The sequence below is a fragment of the Hypanus sabinus genome, chromosome 7 (genome assembly GCF_030144855.1).
Source record: "Hypanus sabinus isolate sHypSab1 chromosome 7, sHypSab1.hap1, whole genome shotgun sequence".
Lineage (NCBI taxonomy): Eukaryota > Metazoa > Chordata > Chondrichthyes > Myliobatiformes > Dasyatidae > Hypanus > Hypanus sabinus.
Window position 1 is genome coordinate 60816054 of NC_082712.1, and position 24591 is coordinate 60840644.

The 24591-nt window shown below is 43.5% G+C and overlaps 1 protein-coding gene and 1 long non-coding RNA gene across 7 annotated transcripts in view; one reads left to right on the forward strand and one right to left on the reverse strand.

Annotated features, from left to right (window-relative positions):
- The window catches only part of LOC132396811 (coronin-2A-like), a 169774-nt gene that overhangs the window by 42139 nt on the left and 103044 nt on the right, over positions 1–24591 (reverse strand). Inside the window, exon 1 of one of the 6 annotated variants that reach the window (XM_059974760.1) lies at positions 17054–17218. The exons of the other annotated variants lie outside the window; for them this stretch is intronic. The gene's annotated coding sequence lies outside the window, so the exon portion shown is untranslated. Of the gene's footprint in view, positions 1–17053; positions 17219–24591 lie in introns of those variants that run through there. 6 annotated transcript variants of the gene reach the window in all.
- LOC132396812 (uncharacterized) lies at positions 17180–21216 on the forward strand. Its single transcript, XR_009513136.1, has 3 exons — positions 17180–17293; positions 18275–18363; positions 20803–21216. It is a non-coding gene; the product is annotated as an uncharacterized LOC132396812 (long non-coding RNA).

Here is a 24591-nt window from a genome sequence, read left to right on the forward strand (position 1 = left end):
ACGGACAAGGTGCTGTTTGCAAGTACTTTGTGGTGCAGAGTGTCGGCTGCATTTTGTATACTGCATGCTAACAGCGGTTCAGCTTCTCTAATGCAGTCTGGGATATTATGCCACCATCACAGATATGATCGGAATAAATGCCTAAGACCTTCTGTGATTCAGATGAACAATAGGGTCAATATCAATCCTGAAGAAACAACTGCAAGCGGCAGCAGATTCCTCTACAAGAGACCTGGTTAAGGCAATTCAACGTCACCTCTGTGTGTGTCTCCTTTGAGACAAAGATCAATGTCACGTTGGCCTCTTCCATCCCTTTGGTGCCTATACATTACACTTTAGCGACCTTTGTAAATAGGAACTGAAACCACATTACTCATTCACGTTTCCTAGAACCGAGCCATGAAGAAATTATTCCCATCTGCCTCCCTCACATTCAGAATGAAAATGACATGAGACCCACAGTTCACTCCATCTGCCACAAAACTGCCCATTCAGTTAGTCTATCCAATATCCTGGTTCAGCTCCTAGTGCTGTCGACTTGAGGTTTCCTGTCTCCTAACCTTGTCCCATTTGTTTCTTCGTCCTCCATTAATGAATGCAGGGGGAAGTGGAAACACCAACAATCCTGGGGAATATTACTTTCTCTGCTCTTGTATCAGATATAATCACACACTTCCCTCCATCTGCATTTGCGTCTAGCCTGGTAACACTGACAAATCTGCACTCCTTTGGCTCTGGACTTCTCCCACTCCTCCAGCTCCTTCGACCTGCTTTACCATTTCTCAAGACGGTGCTTGATCTTCTGTCTCAGCGCCATTTTCCTGTACTTCCCCCGGAACCCCCGATAGCCCCAAATCTACCGACCTCTCCCCTGAGTTAACTCCGTGGACCAAACCCCCACAGCCTTCCAGAGCAGAGAATTCCAAAGACATTTTCCCCATCTCAGCCCTGACTGTGAGGGTGTGCCCAATTCTAAACTCCTCGCCCTGCGGCCAGACTGTTCAGGTCCTGGACATCGAATGCTGAACAATGCCAGAGAGCGGCAGCCGGCTGCCAGCTGCTCTCTGTGGGTCCATGCATTAGCTCTATGATAATCGCTCTACCCTTCTAAATCTAAATACTTACGACTCTAAGAATTATTAATAATTTTCTTGTAAATCTACTTACAAATCTGACAATCGTCTGACCTCCTGGATAAGATGGACTCTTGACATCACAATCTAGCTCGCTATGCCCTTGCACCTTATTGCACGGCACTGTCTCTGTAACTGTAACACTTCACTCTGCATCCTGTTATTGCTTTTCCCTTGCACTACCACAATGTACTGTATAGATCGCACACAAATCATAGTTTTTCTACTGTATCTTGGTACATGTGGCTACAATTTTTTTTTTAAATGGCTGAATTCACTACTGACTTGCAGGGCCACTCAGTACATCACTAACTCACACAGTATAGTCTGTCAAAAATATCTAGATGGCACTTGAACAACAGAAACACTGTAACAAGGGGCCCTGATTGAGCCAACAGTTACTGAAAGAGAAGAGCACACAGTGTGGAACTGTAAAGACTGCAGATGCTGGAAATATGAAAAAAAAACAGGTATGATGTAAAACACTCAGGCAGGCCGCATTGGAAAGATTAACGATAACAATTAGTTTCCTTTATCATATGTACATTGAAACATGCAGTGAGCTGCGTCGTTTGTGTCAAATCAAATCAGCGGGGTTGTTACTGGGATTGCCACACCTTCAGCACCAACATAGCATGCCCAGCGCTTACTAACCCTGACTGTACAACTTTAGAATGTGGGTTGAAAGCGGAGCGCCTGGAGGAAAACCATGCAGTCACAGGGAGAGCGTACAAACGCCTTGCAGACAGCAGTGGGAATTGAACCTGGCGCTGTAAAGTGACAAATGTCAGGCCAAAGGCTCTTCAACTCTGCTTCCCTTTCCCCAGACGCTGCCTGATCTGTTAAGGCTAGCAGACATTCTTAATACTTGCAAACGTTAATACACCATCTTTTCTCCAGATGGCATCCTCTTGTAAGAAGCTGGCATTTTAACGCTCCCAAATTAGCATGCCAACCTTAAGTGATTCTTGCTGTCTTTACAGCCGAAATGACAGGCACAACTAACGGCTGACAGGCTTGGGAATGCTGTCACATCTATCAGAGGAGCACAATGGGTTGGGGGAACAGAACTACTACTACGTCGACTCAGGCCTAGAGAGTAAGGTAAGGATCAGAAGGAAGGACAGAATTATGGATAGACAGGAAAACATTAATCAAACTGCCAATGTGTTAGTTCAAGGTTGAAAAATGTCCCTACTTTCTGAAGTGAGCTGGACTGTGCACATCGATACCCGTGTCCTTCCACAGATGCGCAGTAGAAAGCGTCCTAACAACATGCAGCACTGGAAAGTGGACTGCGGCAGACAGGAAGGCTCTAAAACGGGTAGTCAAAACTGCCCAACGCATCACCGTCATCAGTCTACCTGCCATCAAGGGTATATATACAAAAGGGGGTCGGAAAAAAGGCCAGTAACATCATGATGGATCCCAGCCAGCTTGCTCATGAACTGTTTATCCCACTCCCGTCAGGGAGGGGGCTGTGTAGCATCCATGCCAGGACCACTAGATTCAAAGACAATTACTTTCCCCAAGCAGCAAGGCTGATCAACACTTTTAGCCACTAACCCATCCCTCCACACCCTTCTCCGCCCCCACCCCACCACCACTACTTTATCATTTGCCTCATGGACAGACAGTCCTGTGCCTAGCATCGCTTTATAGTGATTAAGGTTTGAAATGCACTGTCAGCATGAAGTTATACGGTAGTGAGAATTCTAATTTAATTCTAATTTCCTAATTCTAATTCTAATTGAAACTGTGCAGCAGGAACATGGCTTTCTCTTTAAAATATTGCACAATTCTATTCTTGGTACAAAAATGTGCTTGAGAAAAGTTGAAACTCAGCAAAGTGCAGCCTGGTTGATTTAGGGAAGTTTTGTCATTTTGCTGAAGTAGAGAACCTCCAGTGCAGCAGTTGAATTTCTGCCTGGAATCCACCCCATCTAAGAAGGGAGGATAAAACTACCCAGCACTCACGGCCCTTCACCACGAGGCAGTCATTACCCAACACAGCTACCTCCCTTTGGGGTTCTAATGCTTTTGTCATTCATTCTGTGGGGTTTCTTTCTCATAGATGTCTGTGAAGTGTACGAATTTCAGGTTGTATACTGTATCCATTCTCTGCTATCAAATTGAACCATTTGAACCCAGAGTGACACACTGAGAGACGTCCTTCAGACTACTCAAAATTCGCTGGTCTTCCAGCTCAGCGAGATGTCCATCAGGTGCTGACTGACAGATTGCAGGAGTTTATGCTAAGGGATGCACTGAAGCTCATTACAGCCAGTGCAAAGACCACAGTTCAAGCTCCCTCTACTGTACAAGGAGGGGCTGAGTCTCTCCCCAGAGGATCGCATAGGTGTTAAGGTTTTAAAAGTGAGGTTAACACCACTGAATGTATTATCCATGAATGTAAAAGTTCCTTCCCTTGTATATATTTAATTTTGAATGTAAGTTTATTTCTAAAATATAAAAAATCTCAGACCTCACGACATGGCTTATAGAATTATCCAGCAGAGAAATAGCCCCTTCAGCTCACTGAGACCAGACACTCTCTACACGAATCCTAATCCTATTCTATTCTCCTCTTATTCCCCACAACTTCCAACAGATTCTAGCACCCACCAGGTCCAATATATGTCTGTCAACTAAGGTTCACACATATCTTCGGAGATGGGGAAAGATACCCACACGATCACGGTGCGGACCAGGATGCAAACTGTCCAGAGAACGCCCGGGTCAGGAGCTGGGGGGCAGCAGGACCTTTGTGATACCTCGAGAATTGTTTTTATTTACAGTCGATACCTCAGCAAGGGATCAACTCAGCTGCCGGGGGCAAGGCTGATGGATTGTGTACTCTTCTGGGAACCGTGCTTGTCTGAGCATTACCCCTGATAAACAGGCACAAGCAGAACCAGAGAATCCCTCCAACTCCCTGGAGTCCTGATAACTTACTGTAAGATATCATGAAACTTCCAGGTAAATCCAGAGATGATCAATACATTTCTCCATCAAAACCTAGTGTCTAGTGTCTGGTACTGGTCTGAACCCATAACTCACCCAGTTCCCTCTCGGTGCAGTGGGCACAGGGATGTCTGGGATTTAGGAGATGGTCTCAACATCACGGGGAACCAGAAAGTAAATGAAGCATTTCTAAGATCTACTACAGTAGGACCCAGTACAGTCTTCAGCACTGAGCAAACTGGATCACCATGGGGAAGTGAATAATTAAAGAGGCTATCATCTTACTAGAGAGGAAATATAACCCTTTTAGCAGCATGGCACTAGCTTTGGGACACTTAGCGCCATCAAGGGCTCCGTGTGGATTCAATTCCCCTACTGTAGCGATGCCTTGGAAATTCTGCTTCATTAAAGGGAGCCATGATTAACAGGAGAAAGCAGACCAGCTCACAGGTGACTGGAGGTATAATTACAGCCTAGAAGCCATTTCCACAAGGAAATATCTGCATTACTTGAAGCTCATTTCTAATTATATAATACCTGCATAGTAATGGTAAGGTGCATTGAAATGAATAATGTAATAATGCGATCTGAAAAGACTTAGCACAGGATGAGACCATTCAGCCAATTGTGACAATACTGGTTTTTTGAGGTGTCTATTCAAGTAGTTCTAATTCACCACTTCTTCCACATTGTCCTAAAATGTTCTTGCTTCAAATGCCTAACTTAATCTGCTTCCTCCACTCACTTAAAGGAGCACAATCATAAAAAACAAATTTCACAAAAAATTGTAGGCTGTTTCTGCATCAACCAGACTGAACAGGCCCAGTGCAAGAGCTGGCTGACCATACTCCAGCACAAGACAGCTTGCCAGGAACTTTGATCCCTCGATCAATTAGAACATATGGAACATAAAGCGTCAGAGCTCCATACAGGCCCTTTGACCCACCATGTTGTACTATCTTCTTAATCTAACTCGTCTCTCCCACAAAGCCTTCCATTTTGCTTCCATCGATGTGCCTATCTATTAAATGTCCTGATATATCTGCCCCAACCACCACAGCTGGCAGTGTGTTACACACACTCACCACGCTCTGTGTGAAAAAAACCTGCCTCTGACATCCCATCTATACATCCATCCAGTCACCTTAAAATTTGGCCCATTCATATTAGCTATTTCTGCCCTGGGAAAAAAGGCACTGGCTGTCCTCCCTAGCTACACCCCTTATCATCTCTATCAAATCTCTTCTCAGCTTCCTTTGCCCCAAAGAGAGAAGCCCTAGCACTCAAACTTTTCTCATGAGATATACTTTCTAACTGAGTCAGTAAATCTGCTCAGCACCCTCCAAGAGGGCAGCACACATAGTCACAGTGGCTTCACCAGTCGACGGTGACATTTCTTTTCCTGTCCATGATCGGAAGACACAGCTGGTCATAGATAAGCCTAAAATCTTCAAATCCGCCTAAGCAGTGAGCACGATAATGAAAGTGCTGCGCAGTTACGGCCTAACGCGTAGAGTGGGCCCTCACTCTGCACCTTAGCCTGCTGTAGCTACTCAGGGAACTGGACCTTGGAACTGGTGTGCAAGGATGCAGAAGGGCAGGAAGTGTGCTGGTATTCGAGCAGACTTAAAGTGGATCCCTGCAGGCCCGTGCTCCCAACAGTTCAACTCGCTAATGCCTGATCATTAGAAAATAAGATGGATTTGTGTTTGAACACAATGCTCTTGGTGTGCACATAACAAATGATTTAATCTGGACCCACAATGCTTCCTCATTAGTTAAGACAAGACAGTGTCTACACTTTCTAAGGAGATTGAGACATGCAAGGTTTCCTGCCCCCCACTTTTACAACTTTCTACAGGAGCACCATTGAAAGTGTCTTGTCTGGCTACATCAATGTGTGCTACAGGAGCTGCAAGGCTTCAGAAAAGACTATACAGAGTTTTGCAAGAACCACTGAGATGATCACCAGGACCTACCTCCCCCTATTTGTGACATTTACCAATAGTATTGTATAGAAAGGGCCTGAAGAGGATCCCTACCATCCATTCCACAATCCCTTGACCCACTACTGTCAGGACGGAGATACAGGACCACCAGGACTAGGACTATCAGACTGGGTAAGAGCTTCTCCCTTCAGGCTATGAGGCTAATGAATACTCTGCCACTAAAGGCTCATCATGAGGGCAGTGACTTGTTTACTGTTTACCTGCGCTACGCACTGTGTGCACTTTGAATTATACTTTATTAACTTGTTTTATGTGCTGCGTATGATGTGTTATGTGGGTGCACCATGGTCCAAAGGAATGTTGCTTCATTTGGTTGTGTATAGATAGTCAAATGACTTGAACAAAAGCTTTTACATCCTTCCTATAATGATGAAAGCAGAAATGAACGCAATTTTCTATGGTCTAACCAAAATTTTATAGAATTGCAACATTACCCAGCAGCTTTTGAAATCAGTCCCCCGGTTATGAAGGTAACACACCATCTGCCTTCTAAATCACCTGATCAACTTGCATTGCAACTTCGAGGGATCTATGGACTAAGACTCTAAGATCCCTCTATTCCTCCACACCACTAAGAATCCTGCCATTAACCCTGTACTTCGCCTTCAAGTTCAATCTTCCAAACTGTATTCCTTCACACTTTTGCAATTGAACTCCATCTGCCACTTCTCAGCCCAGGCCTGCATCCTATCAATGTCATGTTGTAAACTACAACGTTCTACACTATAGACAACACCACCAGGCTTCGAGTCATCTGAACACTTACTAAACTACCCTTCTACATCATCATCTAAGTCATTTATAAACATCACAAAGAATGGAGGACGTGGAACAGATCCCTGTAGTACATCACTAGTTGCTGACCACTATGCAGGATATGCTCCATCTTCTACCACCTTGTCTTCTGAATCTATGAGGCCAAGTTTCCCTGGATCCCCATGACTGCTGACTTTCTGAATGCGCCTACCATGAGGAATCTTGTCAAATGCCTTAATAAAATGCATATACACCACATTTACCACTGTACCTTCGATTTGTTTTAGTCACTGCCTTACGGAATTCGATCAGGCTAGTGAGGCACAACCTGCCCCTCGCAAAGCCATGCTGACTAACTCTAATCAGACGATGCTTCTTCAAATGCTTGCAAACCCTGGCACTCTGATAGTTTGCCCGCCACTAATGTAAGACTCACTGGTCTATAATTTCCAGGATTATCCCTACTTTCTTTCTTGAACAAAGGAAACTGTCACCCTCCAGTATTCTGTTACTGCTCCTGCAGCCAGTGAGGGTGCAAAGATCATCAACAACATCACAGCAATCTCTTCCCTCACTTCCCGCAGTAATGTGGGATATATCCCATCCAGCCCTGGGGACTTATCTATCCTAGTGCTTTTCAAAACATCCAGCACATCATCTTTGTTAGGCACAACATATTCCAATTTATTAGTCTGTTCTACATCATCCTCACTTTTGTCAAGGTCCTTGTTACTGAAACAAAGTATTCATTAAGGATTTCCTCTAACATGTTTCCTCAATGATCTGTCCTATCCTCACTTTAGTCATCCTCCTTTCTTCAGGTACCACACGCAGAACACCATGGGTTTTTCTTAATCCTTCTCACTAAGTCTTCTCATGTCTTCTATTAGCTCTCCTAATTCCTTTCTTAAACTCCATCCTGACTACCTTATAACTTTCAAGAGCCCTGTCTGATCCTTGCTATCTAAACCTTAATTATGCATCCTTCTTCCCCATGACTAAATGTTCCAGATCTTCTTAACCATGGATCCTTCACCCTATATCCTTTCCTTGCCTCAGTGGGACAAACCTGTCCAGAACCCATGCAAGTGCTCCCTAAGGAACCTCCACACTTCCATTGCGCATTTCTTTGAGTATATCTGTTCCCAGTTTATGCTAAATTCCATCACCAAAATCTGCCTTCACTGAGACATGGCAAAGAACTGGGAAACAGTCCATGTCTTCCAGGGTCTCATCGTGAACTTGTATTGCCCGGAGGGCAAAAGCTTAGGTTGGTAGAGGATTTCAGTTTTGTTGATGTTAAGTATGTGGCCCACTCTATCAAATTCTCCCAAGTCCACCTACAACCCAAGCATCCAAGGGCTCAGTAGCTAAGAAGAGGTGGAGGGGAAGGGAGTGGAGAGGCCATCAGCACCAGCTGGAAGAACCCTTCAATCGGGACTCTGTGCTTAACACGAGATCTATCTTGTCCAGCTCTTCCACCACCACCTGTGAGGAGAAGCTGAGAAGACTAACATACCAATTCAAGGCCGAGGGAAGAAATACCAGCCCCCGTGTGTCATGGTCCCTTCTGGCAATCTCCCACCTGGCTGTTTACCTCAGGAATTGGGCCTGAATCCCCTCATTTAGTTTCCAATCATTCCCAGGTTCCACTAACTACACACACCTGCTTGCCATCAGAAAATGCCGGATAAAGACCCTGTGATCACAACAAGGAGCTGCCAGTTTGTTGGTGGACTCCGGTGTGAGTAACCTCGTTTCATGGTTCTTAGGACTGTGAGTTCTAAGTCTAGCATCGCTCCTGGATACCGATTCCACACTCGCTATGTCAAGAACACCTCCCGACTCTGTCTCCGTGCCCGTGTGCTGCACTTGGGTTTGTCCACCGCCACGCTTGTGTAACACTGTGAGAGTTCTAAAACTTGGGGACTGAAGCACCTCAGTCACAATTTCACAGCTTATCTTTCTCTTATGTTTGTTAAAAGGAGAGCCCTCAGAGACTCTGTAATTGAAACCACTTTCAAGAAATGCAATAAATCTGAATGCAGGAGCTGAAAAGGGTGTCCCCGCTGCCTCTTAGACGGATCATCATCTCCAACTAAATAAAAGACAATTACCTCAAAAGCAAGTTCACGAGTAATCTGGATGGAGAAGGAAATAGGATCCTTCTGGAGGAATTCAGCAGGTCAAGCAGCCTGGAAAGCCTTGGAGGGGGAAAGTAAAGTAACTGCAGGGTTTCCACTCGAACTGTTGACAATTCCTCATCACCCCGACAGATGCTGCTCAGCCCACTGAGTTCCTCCAGCAGATCGTTTGGTGCTCTAGATTCCAGATCTACAATCTCATTATCCTCAGTGATGAAAGTACCATCAGTAGGGCAGTGGAGAGATACGGAAATGTATTTGCTGGCTCTTTCAACAGATCTAGCACAAGCATAATGGGCAGAATAGCTTCCTACTGTGCTGTGTGATTACAAATCATATCATCGCTTTGCAAATAAAAGTAGAAGATTGGTAAATCCGTACTTATGAATCAAAACTTAGAAAAGCTACATGACATGTGGGGTTATGCTACAGTAGTTCTATACCCTGTGTGGGTGTTCCTGACTAAGTAATCAGTGAAGATTGACTACTGAAATTAAGCAACATCCTGTTCCATCCACCCTGAGACATGTCTATCTCTTATTGAGTTCTTTGGTATTCTCTAGATTGTAACTCTTTCAATCACACCCTCACAACAGTAACCTTTGCTCATGATCAAGCTAATACTTAATGCCATTTGATCATGTTTATGATTCAGACTAGTAGATGGAGAAAAACAGACTTGAATTTCTACAGAACTTTTTTTACAATCACAGACCTTTCCGAATCAGTTTATCACCAACATAAGTAATGCCGTAGGGAAGTGAAATATTGAAGTTCACTTCTGTTTCCGGTGACTGCTAAAAGAGGTAAAATTTGCCTTCGAGATGCTGGGGAAAACCTCAATAGCTCACCGTCTAAAAGAACTCTGCGAGTGCACTCAGACAACTTGCATAAATAAACATTTCTGGTCAATGCTACTTGTGGGAACTTTCTACCGACAAACTGGCTGCCTCAATTTCTAGAGTGACAGTGGCTGCAATTTCTGATTATAAAGTTATTTGTGATGTTCTGAAGTTAAGGAAGACACTATAGGAGTAAACATTTTCCTGTCATGGTCTTTAAGACTTGGTGAAGATAACATTTATAACCTGGATTTCTTCCTTTGCCTAGTAGTTGCAACATCATCATTAATGTGGAAACTTTGCTCCCGGAACCACTGAGCATCTGCAGCAATGTTGTACCATAAAAATATTCAACTTCCCCCTTATCCCACTAACTTCCTCCAGCCCTACAACTCACTCAAGATCACTCTCAGTGTTCCTTCCACTCTGGCTGCTCACTAGAATCCCTCTATTTGACCACCCCATCACTGGTAACCATGCCTTCAGCTGCCAAGATCTAATGCTCTGGAATCCTCTCCTGAAAGCCCTCTGTCGCCCTTTCTGCTACGGAGCTTTTATATCTGAGTCAAGAGGTTGTAAGTTCAAGTCTTACTCCAGAGCTTTGAGCTCAATCTATTGTACAGCATTTCCTTAGTAGTGCTGCGGAAGCCAAATTAACCAAGCCGTTGAACTAAGGTTTCTGTCCCACTCAGAGTGAAGTTCAGCATTTGCAGTTTCTTGTGTCTGTGACACAATTCGTGCAATGCTTTACAGAGCCAGTTGTAAGATTGGGGCTCATTTTCCAACGCCAGCTGTCAGGACTTTATATGTTCTCCTCACAACCATGTGGGCTTCCTCCAGGTGCACTGGTTTCCTCCCACTTCCCTAAAGCATACACTTAGGGTTAACGAGTTGTGAGCGTGCAATATTGGTGCTAGAAGTGTGGCGACATTTACAGGCTGCCCAGCACAATCCTCACTGATTCGGTATGACACAAGCAATGCATTTCACTGTATGTTTCGACGTGCATGTGATAAATAAAGCTAACCTTTTGCTCAACTTTGTTCACCAGGCTGCTAAAGTAGGGAAGAGACTTCTGAAGGTCTGACTGAGATTTTTCAAAATTCACTGGCCACAAGTGAAATACCAGATAACTAGAGGACAGCAAACTTGGCGTCTGTTTTCAAGAGGAGCAGCAGGGAAAGGCCTAGCAATTACAGACCTGTGAGACTAATGTCAGCAAAGTTAGTTATTGGAAAAAGTACTGAGGGACGGTATTGAAGATCACTTGGAAAGGCAGGGACTAATCAGAGATAGCCAGCATGACTTTGTGAAGGATAGATCATGTCTGACCAATCTGATTGAAAGTTTTAAAGAATATTGATGAGCAGTGCCGCAGTTGTGTTTACATGGACTTCAGTCAGGCCTTTGACAAAGTCCCACACAGGAGATAGTCCAAAAGGATAAACAGCAAATTGGGAAATTAGACGTAAAATAGGCTTGGTGACAGATGGAGGATGACGGCAATGCGTTTTTCTTCTGTGATGGGATGCCTGCGACTAGTGGTGTCCCACGGAGATTGGGGTGGGCATCCTGAGCAACACACGCACAGCTGATGCAGACTTGCCTGCGGTCTATGGAACTGGCATCTTTATTGTTTGTAATGTACATGAATGATTTGGATGTGGATGCAGGGGGCACCACCACTAAGTTTGGAGATAACACAAAGATTGGTTGAGTTGTTGGCAGTGTGGTTGGTGGTCTTTGGTTTCAGGGTGATATCAATGTGTGATGAGAGGTGGTTTTGTCTATATAAATGCTCTTTGGGACTACTACTGAGGCAGGGGATACCCTATGAATTGGAGAGTAGTAGGGAGAGTTGAGGGACAGAGGGACCTTCCTCTACAGCTAAAGATCCTTGAGTTGGCAGTGCAGGTATACAACATGAGTCAGAATGCAAGTGGGGTACTGGCCTTTAGTCAGGGCACTGGAGTACAAGATCAGGGAGGTAATGTTCCAACCTTATAGAACATTGGTCAGAATTCAGTTCTAGTCACAACATTATAGGACTGATGTAAGAGCATTGGAGAGGGTTCAGAGGAGACACACCAGGTCATAGCCTGTGGTGGAGCATTTGAGTTATGACAGACTAGGTCTGTTTTTTTTCTGGACTGGAGGAGGTTGAATGGGGCTGTGAATTTTATATCTCTCTGTCAGAGAAGGATAAAAATAGAAGACACAGATTTAGGATAAGACATCTAGAGAGGTAACTTTTCACCCAGATAGTGGTGAATACCTGGAATACACTCCTTGAGAGAGTCACTAACAGTAAAGGATGTGCCTCGACAAGCAATTGAATGGCCTTGCACTAGAAGAATATGGACCAAGTGCTGGAAGACAGCATTAATACAGATGGATGCCCACTGGTCACTACGGACCTGGTGGGACAGAATGATCCACTTCTACGCCACATGACTCTAATATGTTCGAGACCATCTCATTATAATGTTTGTGGGATCCTGGTTGCTCATTGGCTGCACCTCTTCCCACATTACAACAATGTAACTATTTCAGAAGTTATTCATTAGTGCACTTTGCAATCTTGTGGAGGGCGCCATAAAATGTAAGTTGTACCTCCCACTTCAAACCTAATCTTTTGGCTATGATCTTGATCATCCGCATGTATATTGTCCAAGTGGCTCAAATTTATTTGGCAACACTCCTCGGCCATTTACTGCATAAATACAGAGTGTTTTTGTTGAATGTTCTCTGTCCAGAGAAGTAAACTGTTGTCTTCTGATGGAATGTATCTGGTCCAAATTGGAGGCCATCCCCTGGCTACAATGTACACACATTTGGTACTGTTGCAACCCAAAAAAAAATGTATTAATTGCAAAGAAGGGCTTAGTCTTGACAAAGGTTCTGGCAAGTCTCCCATTGTTCAGAAAGGAGAAACAGTTCAGTGCCTTGTGTTGCCGTTATCCCAGTGAGGTCACAAGGCAACAAAGATGCATATAGATGAGGCTGGCATCACTCCATCGCATATGAGTAAAACTCTTTGCCAAATGATTCCTGAAAAAGCACATTTTTACAAGACGTAGTCAAAACATTTTTTAATTCCAAGCCAAAAATGAAACTGAGAAACAGAACGTAAAAGAGAAAAGGAGAGAGAAATGGAGACAGAGAGAGAGAGCAAATAATATATATAAAAGGGAAAGACAATGACCAACAGAGAGAAAGGAAAGATATGCACTTATTTTGCACAGGTCAAGCCATTAGGAAACAAAGGAGAGAGTGGTCTCAGGTTAATTGGACCACCGATTAATTAAAGCAGCCATTTATTTGGTACAACTCTCAAAGAAGAAAAACTAATGGACAAAAAAGCTGGGATTCCCTTCTTTTTTGGGGACACTATGCCACTTAATTGAGGCAGCTGTTTGTAGCCGAACAGTTTCTAACTAGTGTCAGACACATGCACCTGTGTGGCCATTAGACACTACATGGTGTTCACAGTGAACACCTTTTAAATAGCATCAGTTGTGTGCACTTGTGTTCAAAAGTATTGATTTTTGTCACTGATAGTTGGCAAGAAATAAACAGTAAAACAACTCAGAACTGTTCTGCTCACTGCAGCTTCAGGCATTCAGGCTTGGAGATGCCAGAATCTCCAGGTGTGAAAATAAAACAATTTCACTACTTCGACAAGTTAGGGTCTACAAAGAATTAGAAGGTATCAGTAATCATCTTGAATGTTAAAATAAAAATGAAGATTTGGAGGATACAATCATTGTCTGTATGTGTCAATCATCGATAGCATTGTATGAACGTAGTCCATTATCTGCACTAGGTGTCTACACTTATTTTGTTCCTTTACAATAAATCAAAAGAACGTGGCAGCCCGTACTGAATAATGCCTCCATTGACAACTATTAGGAACCAATAAACATTTTATAGCACTGTAATAGTATTCATAGAATGTATCCTAATTTGTTCTGCATTCTATTTAAATACATACAGTAAGTTGTTGCTAAATTGAACAGTAGCTTGTCTTTTTTTAACCATTTTAACTAATTCCATGAAACTTCTGCTAATTGTGTCAGCCACCTAATTGGGCCAAAATCTACTGGTTCTGATATAGGAACATAGAAAACCCACAGCACAATACAGGCCCTTCGGCCCACAAAGCTGTGCCGAACACGTCCTTACCTTAGAAATCACCTAGGGTTACCCATAGCCCTCTACTTCTCCAAGCTGTGCCAATTTACTGGAATCCACTGTACTTTTGAAGTGAAGGTGGTGTCAGGAGGAAAGATTTGTGCACTGCAAGTGCATGTGATCATGGCTACATCTACTGTGTTAGATGGATTGACTCTCAGCGATGTCAAGTTGGCAATTCTAGGACCTGACCCTGGTGGCAGGGTAGCGTAGTGGTTAGCATAACACATTGCTGTACAGGCGACCCTGGTTAATTTCCCCCCGCTGCTTGTAAGGAGTTTGTACGTTCTCCCCGTGACCGCATGGGTTTCCACCAGTTTCTTCACACAGTCCAAAGATCTACGGTTAGTAGAGTAATTGGTCATTGTAGATTGTCTCATGATTAGGCTAGAATTAGATTGGGAGATTGCTGGGAGGCAAGGCTCAAGGGGCCAGAGGGGTCTAATCCATGTTGTATCTCAATAAAAATAAAAATAAAATATTTCCAAATCCAGGTGGTATGAGTCTCTTGGATCTGGCTTACGGTCTGGATCTCCTCAATGTTGATATGCATAGATCTGGGAGGTGTTGTTGAACAAGTGCTGCATTTTGTAATGGAACCACAGTGCACTGCCAGTGGTGGAGAATGAATGGGTGACAGTCCATGGCCTCCTCTACTGCAGTGATGAGGTTGGAAGATCACATCACCTGGATTTGTCTGGGTAGCCTCCAACCTGATGACATGAGCATCGATTTCTTGAACTTTCAGTAATTGCCCCACCTCACCACTCCCCCATTCCCATTTCCCTCTCTCACCTTATCTTCTTACCTGCCCATCAATTCCCTTTGGTGATCCTCCCCCTTCCCTTTCTTCCATGGCTTTCTGTCATCTCCTGTCAGATTCCCCCTTCTCCAGCCCCTTGCCTCTTTCACCAATTGGCTTCCCAGCTCTTTACTTCACCCCTCCCCCTCTCCTGGTTTCACCCATCACCTGCTACCCCGTACCTCTTCCTCCCTCCCCCCACCTTCATAATCTGACTTCCCATTCTTCCAGTCCTGAGGAAGGGTCTTGCCCCGAAATGTCGACTGTTTCCTCTTTTCCAGACTGGCCTGCTGAGTTCCTCCAGCAGTTTGTATTTCCAGCGTCTGCAGGTTTTCTCTTGTGCCGATCAGGGCAGATTGTCTTGGATGGTACTGAACCTGCTAAAGGTGGGTGGACAGCACTCCATCACTAGACAGCGAGTGGTTCAGGAAATCAGACGTCAGTCATGGCAGACAGTGCACTACACAAGGTGGTGGATAGGGCACCTTGTCCTGAGTGATACAATTTAAGAAGGATGACGAAGGGTCTCAGCCCGAAACGTCAACATCACTTCCCCCTATAGATGCTGCCTGGCCTGCTGTGTTCCACCAGCATTTTGTGTGTGTTGTTGTTTGAATTTCCAGCATCTGCAGATTTCCTCGTGTAAGAAGGATGGCCTGGTTTCTAAAACACAACCACATGAGTTTTGCAGCAAAAATCAAAATTTAAACTTGAAATTCAATCAAATAAAGTTTTAAAATAAACACACACATACAGAAACACAAATACTGTGAAGATTGCCAAAGTGATTTCTCTTTTTAATACTGTGGTGTAATTTATAGCCTTCCAATACATTTCATACTTGAGACCAAATCAGCTCTGACCTTTGGTTGCAATTACTCATCAGTTTTACAGTACATCTACTTTAAAAGGATTAGCTTTATTGGTGACTTGCACGTGGAAATGCAGTGAAATGTGCCATTGCATCAAATCAAGTCGGTAAACATTGCGATGGGGGCAGCCCGCATCAAACAAACAAGCTGACTAACAATAAGGAAACTTTGACCATTTCTTCGCATATATTTTCCATCCAGTGATTTAGAATAGGGAGTGTTAGTTATTCTTAATGCTCGATGGAGATCTACCGCCAAGGGCAGAACGATGCGAGTTCTTTAAAAAGTTTGGCTCGAGAAGACATTTGCAGCACAATGATTATCAAAAGAACCCGCACCTGGTCGCCCTATATTATTGTTCCTTCATTATACTGGGAAATGGAACAACTTGCACGCGAAATTTAGCATTAAACTATGAGAGGAGAGATGAACCCTGGTAACTAAAATTAACAGTCTTTAAAAGGCAGCTTTAAAAGGCTGAGAACGGGGCAGGGGTAGTCAAGTGTGATAAACGTTTCAGGAACACCTTCTTCCCCTCTGCTCTCAGATTTCTGAATCCAGATGAACATAGTTTTTAACCCTCTTTTGCACTTTTCATTTATATCCTGATATTGTTATTTTAAATGTCTTGCACTGTTCTGCTGCCACGGAACAACAAATGTCAGCGATAATAAAACTGATGGTGATCCACAGCTTTCTGCTCTGCCCAAAGTTAAAAGGATTAGAGCCAGAAGTGTTACAAACACGAGAAAATCTGCAGATGCTGGAAGTCCAAAGCAACACGCGCGAAATGCTGGAGGAACTCAGCAAGTCAGGCAGTATCTTATGGAAAGGAGTTGACGTTCCGGGCCGAGACCCTTCATCGGGGCTGGAAAGGAAGCCTGAAATGTTATCTCGTTTCCATTTACCGCTGGGAGTTTCTTCCGTCATTTTCTGTTTCATGAAATTTGGCAAATCAAATAATCAACCATTTTTCCACAGTTCCCGTACGGCAAGCGGGCAGGGGGAACACGGCTACAAATCTATGCCTTCGAGACTCCCAAAGGGCCCGTTTACCGCCGCAGGACTTAAATTGGGAGAACGTAAACTGGTAGGATAAGATTAATCTTTTTATTTGTCCCAACACTGAGATTGCCGCCCTTTTAATTGCGTACTTTTCCCAAGTTGTGTATATAACTGAGTGTTCTGTACCTTACACAGATAATTTCACAAGCACAAAAGATTTCACATTTGCTGACTATAGACACGTTAAATACTGAATGTGCAACACGTTTTGGTCCAGAGCCAAACCACGTATCCCTTTGACAAAGGAAAGGCACAACGCCGTACGCACTTACCCTGCGCCGATCAGATGGGGACTGGAGGCAAATAGGAGGAAATAATCCAGGGGACGCGTCTGGCTTCTCACTGTGCCTGCCTCACCCCGTCAAGGGTCATCATCTGCGTCCCTACCGCAACAAAGTCCATTCAAGGCGCGCAGAGAGGCGATCACGCCAGCCGCAGGTTGATTTGACACCCTGTGTGTGTGTGGATTCGCTCGTCTCCGCCTGGGGAGGGTGGAGTCTCCGGCCGAGCAGGTGAGCGTGTCGTTGTGAAATTCAGACGGGGGAGGGGGTGGTAGCTCACTCACTCTCTTCCTCACCTCTCCAACTGCAACCCCCCCACCCCCCGAGAAATCCTCGATCTCAGTGCTTAAGACAAAACAATTAGCTATTCCCATGGTTTCATCAAAGCTCAAGGATTTCCCGATGGAAGTGTGCCGCGCCGAAACGCATGTCCTGTAACAGACCATTCAACAACAGCCGTAAATTGGCGCGATGTTACACTATTTGGCACAGAGCCCTGGGCCGTGTTCAACGACAGCAATTATGTGCTTTCCAGAGGGCGAAAGGAGCAATTGTATCAAAGGTCTCAGATTATAGAGGGACGATCTCAATCAGGGTGCCGGGCACACGGGTGTGACTGAGCCATTATTTGTTCCTCGATCAATACCACTGAAATTAGTTTTGGTTACGTTGCTGAGTCTCAAATGGCTGTTCTATTCCCTACATTAGGACAGTGCATACATTATTTCAATGGTACCTTTCATAGCTCCAAGACAATGTTAACATTATTGTTACAGATTCATAGAGAAACAGCAAGAGGCCATTCACTTCGCTGAGTCCATATCAACCACCAACCACCCATTTAGGCTATTTCCTAGTTATCTCTTTTTAAAATAATCTCCCCACATATCTATCAACTCCTCCCATATTCTAATCACCTACGTGCCAGGGACAATTCTCATTTGTCGGTGGATTTATCTGCCCATGCATCTGCGGGATGTGGGAGGAAACTGGAGCAGCATTAGCAGATGGAAAATATGTAAACTCATGGCAGGTTGCATTGGAATCCAGGTCTATGGCTCCACCAGGCAGTGCCTTCTCCAGCTCAGTATCACTTTCGCCAATGACCTTTCCAGCTCTTAGCTTCATCCCACCCCCTCCGGTCTTCTCCTATCATTTCGCATTTCCCCCTCCCCCCACTACTTTCAAATCTCTTACTATCTTTCCTTTCAGTTAGTCCTGACGAAGGGTCTCGGCCTGAAATGTCGACAGCGCTTCTCTCTATAGATGCTGCCTGGCCTGCTGTGTTCCACCAGCATTTTGTGAGTGTCTCTACCTGCTGGTGCTACACTTAGTTGTAAGGTGACAATCACAACAGCCAAACTCACCAAATGTAACCAGCACCAGATAATCTCTTGATTCAATGTGCAAATTCTAGATCTAACTCTGGTTCTAATTATTTTAAGTTAGTACCAGAGGAACTTTTGCATCCGCTTGAGAGGGTAGACAGGACAACACGTGGAATTGCTCCCACAGTGGAGTAGTCCAGTGGATTTTTTTTTTGTTCTGCTCCCTACTGTGGGGTTTAACCCCATAAACTCAGGAAGCCATCTGGTATGGGGAAGGGGGCACTGCATAGGATCGAAATAAGCTGCAGTAAGTTGTAAACGCAATCAGCTCCATCATGGGCACCAGCCTCCCCATCACCCAGGACATCTTCAAGGAGCGATGCCTCAAAAAGGTGGCATCCGACATTAAGGACCCCACCACCCAGGACATGCCCACTTCTCATTGCTAACATCAGGGAGGAGACACACACTCAGCAATTCGGAAACAGCTTTTTCCCCTCTGCTATCTTACTTCTGAATGGACATTGAACCCATAAACTCACCACTTTTTTTGCACTAGTTATTTAACTTAATAAAAACAGATTTTATGTATTTATTGTTGCCGGTGATATTAAACCTGATTCGGATTCTGACAAGAGCCAAAGGAAGGAATCTATCACAACACTTAGCAACCCACATGAAATAAAGTGATTGGTGTACCCAGGTAGGAATATTTTTCTGCAGTGAAATAGAAACAAAAAACTGTAACCTGGCACAGAGAAACAAGAAAAAAAGCTAGAAGTTGATTCTATGTAACACAATATTGGTTGAAGTGACTTCAAATTTTACGACGTATACCAGCGATATTAATTCTGATTCTGTGCGCAAGGGTAATTCAGTGAAAAGCCACTCTTCAGTTGAATGTCATGGAACATAGATAAAAGAGCTAAGACTGTTGGCAAAGAATCTGTAAAAACATGGTCAGAGACTGAGAGCAGAAGAATGCTGTAAATATTCCGCTGAGATTTATGCAAGAATGCAATTGGCTTATTCGCAGAGTATATTATTACTGTGTGTTCATTCCTGTCAAGATAAGCTTCCGACTCTGAATAAGCTCTGAATAAACACAGCTCCACTTTACCTTGAGAATACCTGCTCAAGAGACAATTTATGTAGCACCTTTAAATGTACCAATATCATCTCAAGCAGGGACATTATCAGAATAAATTGTTGCCTAAGCACAAGGGTAGTTGAGCAAAATCTCGATGAAATGGTAGGACATTAACAGTAACTTAGAGGGGGTAAAAGTAGAGATTAGTAGAGGTTTAAGTAGCGAATTTCATAAGTTCAGGATAGTGGCAGCAGAAGGCACAGGTTGGAATTGTAGTGGTGGTGTGATGTGAGAGCTGTGGAACTGAAGAAGATAGGGTGGGGTCAACTATGCAGACGTTTGAAATGAGCATAAAAAGGAATGTTATTGACATCTACAAAAGATGAACCATTAATTCCCCTTCTCCAAGTGCCAAAATTAATTTGACAGACTTTCTTTTGGAACGTTAGGAACAGAAACACAGCCAGGTCTTTAACACTTAGCAGTCTCACAGAGGATGTGGTGAATACTTAAATATTGAAACCAAATGAAAACCTGCTGACTCTGTACAGCAGTTAAATCAGTGTCTGTACAGGTAGAGTTAGGATGTGGCTCAGAATCAGATTCAGAGTTGATAACGCTAGCATATGTCATGAAATTTGTTGTTTTGCAGCATAATAATAAAACAATCGATAAATAGCACAAAAAGAGAGCAGAAAATGAAAAAAAAAGTGAGGTAGCATTCAGGAGTTCCTTCTCCATTCAGGAATCTGATGAGTGTGTGTCTTCAGGCTCCTGTACTTCTTCCTTGATGGTAGCAATGAAAAGGGAGCATGTCCCGGGTGATGAGGTCCATTTATTCTGATGAGAGAATATCTTCAAAATTCTAAGATTTATATGATTATTATCTGTAGTCCATCTTGCTCTCCTTCAGTTTTCTGTGTTTTCCTTCCTGTTGCTGATTGGTGGGATGAAGTTCCGGGTGGGCAATATGTTAGTTTTTGTGAGAGGGAGGGGTTGGGGTTTGGCGTTTGATGTTCTAGCTGCCAATTTTTATGTGGGCAATCTGTTAGCTTTTGTGCGAGGGAGGGGGTGGGGGTTGCAAGTTTTGCTTCTTTTTCCTTTTCATGTCGGGAGAGGGTTGATGTATTGTCTTTCAATGACTCCCATGTTTTTTCTGTATTTCATGGCTTTCTGGAGAAAATGAACACCAGAGTGTTGTGTTGTATGTGCATACTTTGACAATAAGATAAACATTTACAGGATCCTTAGACAAGTGAGACTGTCAAATAGGCTTCATATGTTCATGAAAAATTAAAATCTTTCTTAATCTTTGTACACAGATCTGGTCTCTGATTGGATTCCTTATTGGTTATTGGTGGATATTTGAGGACAACATCAATTCAAGCATTGGTTGATGTTAAGGACATTAGCAAACAATAGGGTGTTAATACAACATTTACAGAACTCTGTAGGTGGGAAACAAATGTTTAAAGAGGCTTTTTCAGCACTGGACTAGACAAGTCAAGAACTGTTGAATAATTAAAACACAAAAATACAACTGCAGATGCTGTGGATCAAAGAATATGTGCACAACGGGGGAAGAACTCAGCAGGTCAGGCAGCATCCGTGAGAAAAGAGTAGCCAACGTTTCGGGCCGAGACCCTTCATCAGGAATGGGGGGGGAAGAGAGGGCCGAAGTCCAGTAATAGAGATAGGGGAGGGGGAAGGGCTAGAGGCACCAGGTGGAAAACCAATCAGAGGAAAGATAAAGGGGGGAGGGGATAAGCATGAAAGAACTGTAGAGATAAAGAAGCAGAAAGTTGAAAGGGGAGAGCCTCTAGGCCAGGGGTGGGCAAACTTTTTGACTTGTGGGCCACAAAGGGTTCTAAAATTTGACAGGGGGGCCGGACCAGGAGCAGATGGACGGAGTGTTTTGATAATACACCTCATAAGAGAAAATAAAATATCATGGGATATGTAGAAAACATGTGCTTTAATTTCAATTGAAAATGAATAAATGCATTACAACAAAATATATGTCTTTGAAGTCCCATGGTATTTAGCTATTTATTGAAATGACTTTTAAAACACTGAAAATTAAATGAATAAAATACAACTTTTTTTAATAGTAACAGTTATTATTTTAAAGCACTGAAAATTCTGTTATCTTTCAAGATATTATCATCATCACTCTCCTCCTGACTGTCTTTATTTCAAAAACGGTAGGAGATGCAGGTCTACTTGTCCTGCTCCTTCTTATTCAATTGTCCCCTGTGCCAAAACTCAACAACGACCGCGTTATTTGATCTGGAGCGCATTTTTTATTTTGAGAACGTACGTGCACCTGCGCACTACTCATGTCCATCACTTAACAGAAATGACATGTAACATGTAAGGCTTATTGAAAAAAATATTTTCAAATGCATTTTTTACATAACACAACGAAGTAACTTATTTTTAATTTCAGTGGGAACAGTGTTGTTGGTCTCCTTTTTTAGCCAGCGCATCAAAGTCTGGATTTAGTTTTGTTGTGGCGATTCTCAGGATGGATCTGAGGTGTTGGTCAGTTAACTTGGATCTGTGGCTGGCTTTGTTGATGTTCATGACGCTGAACGCCTGTTCACACAAATAGGTCGAGCCGAACAAAGAGTAAAGCGCAAATGTGGAGTAATACGCTGCACCTCAACAAAGGTCAATGTATATAGAGTGCGTCATCTATTGGGAAAACGCCAGAATTGCGGGGAAAAAACGCTAACAAGATTTATTAATATAATTTCATCAAGTTCTGCGGGCCGGATTAAAAAGCTTAACGGGCCGCATATGGCCCCCGGGCCGTAGTTTGCCCATGCCTGCTCTAGGCCCTACCCCCTCCCCTATCTCTATTACTGGGCTTCAGCCCTCTCTCCCACCCCACCCCCCATTCCTGATGAAGGGCCTCGGCCCGAAACGTTGGCTACTCTTTTCTCACAGATGCTGCTGAGTTCTTCCAGCGTTGTGTACGTATGCTGTTGAATAATTAAAGTTTTAAGATAGATACAGTAATACTTTATTGATCCCAAAGGAAATTACTGCATCACAGTGGCATTACAAGTGCACAGATGTCCAAACATTCTAAGTTGGAAAAAAGTTACCTCAAAAGTAAGATGCACAAGATTTACAAGTCAAAGGTGACAAGATTTACGAGATTTCCAAGTTCACACTGATAAATTAATAGTGCAAGAAATACTGTAATTTTATTCAGCCATGGGTGCACATTCACACCACCCAGATAAGAAGTGATGGTAGTATTGCACTGTCTGTCTGCAATAGCAGGGTGCAGTAAACAGAGCTAAACAGAGCTTAATAACGGTTTAATAGGGGGGGGGAACTATCACTTCCCCAGCTCAGTTGACTCATTATAGACCCTAATGGCCGAGGGTAAGAGTGGCCTCATATGGTTCTCTTTGGAGCAGTGAAGTTGCTTTGTCTTAAGTGGACTAGTTGTAGTTGTAGTTTGCCACATGTTTATCTGCCTTCAACAGATCATTACTGATCTCATAAAAGAAGGGTTTTAATTGTAAAAGGATCTTCAACACCTATTCAAGTCAATCAAAAACTCATTGGAGTTAATGAAGTGCATTTTAACTATTGTCACTCTTTTAGTGTAGGAAAAGCAGAATAAATTTGCTAATAGCAAGAACCACAAACAGCCCAAAGCATCGATTTCAAATGATTTCCTAATGAAGGGTCTCGCCCCAAACCATCAACTGTATACTCCTTCCTCCAACATTTTTTGTGTGTTTCCAGCATTGGCAGATTTTCTTGTTTTTATATTTTGAATTATGTTGATTTTAGGAATAATATGTGGAAAGCACCAAATAGGTCAGAGAAAATCTGCAAATGCTGGAAATCAAATTAATGTACACACAAATGCTGGAGGAACTCAGCAGGCCAGGCAGTGTCTATGGAAAAGAGTAAACAGTTCACGTTTTGGACCGAGACCCTTCATCAGGACTCAAATCATCTGTCCTGATGAAAGGTCTTGGCCCAAAACATCAACTGTTCCTCTTTTCCATAGATGCTGCCTAGCCTGCTAAGTAGCTCCAGCATTTTGTGTGCAGAGAGAAACTGAGTCAACATGTCGGGTCAATGACGTATTGTACAGTTTCCAGCAACTACAGATTTTGCTCCTTGGTTTAACATCGCATTGAACTTACTGACAGCGCAGCACTCCCAACAGAGCACTGGAGCCTTGGCCGGGAAAATTGTGAATTGGAAATTAAATCCTCAAATTCTTGTCTTTCGACAACTCAGAGGACCTATCCCAGGCCCAAGACGTTGATGCACTCACAAAGAAAGCACGCCAGCAGCTCCATGTCGTGAGGAGGTTTGGTGTGTCACCAAAGATCTTAAACAATTCTATAGATATACAGTGAAAAGTAGTCAAAGTGGTTGCATGATGGCCTGGTATGTTGTATCTAATGCAGACACCCCACCTCTCCCCAAAGTTCCGGAAGTCTCCTGCATACTGATAGCGGCTCCCTGATGCCCGCAAATTATATACAATATCCCAGAAATCGATTTTTTTGTGAGCGAGAGAGAGGGAGAGGGAGAGGGGAAGAGAGAGAGGGAACGAGAACTGGCAGAGAGTTCCAAAAAAGAAAATATACTTCACCCCAGACTACACTAAAGTGTACCCCTGCCTAATAGCGGTCAAAAACAATGACAGTGTTGCTCGCTGCACTGTTTGCAACAATGACTTTACTATTGCCCATGGTGGGTTAAAATGTAAAAGACATGTTGAGGTAAATTTATCAGGTGTCACTCATCATTAGCATACCTAATGTTATTTAAAATAGCTGGCAAACTGCTAAGGAGCTACTCTATTGCAGACATTCCATCTCTCGGGGAGTCTCCCGCAAATTGATGGTGTGACCTCCCTGAAATGAGTTTTTGCAGGGTGGGATGTCTGCCAATGCACAGGATCACAAGAGGTTATAGACTGGGCCAGCTCATCATGGGCAAAACCCTCCCTGACTTCAAGGACATCTTCAAGAGGCAGTGCCTCAATAAGGTGGCATCCATCTTTGCTCACATCATCTGGGACGTGCCCCCTTCTGCCATCACGGAGGAGGTACAGGAAACTGAAA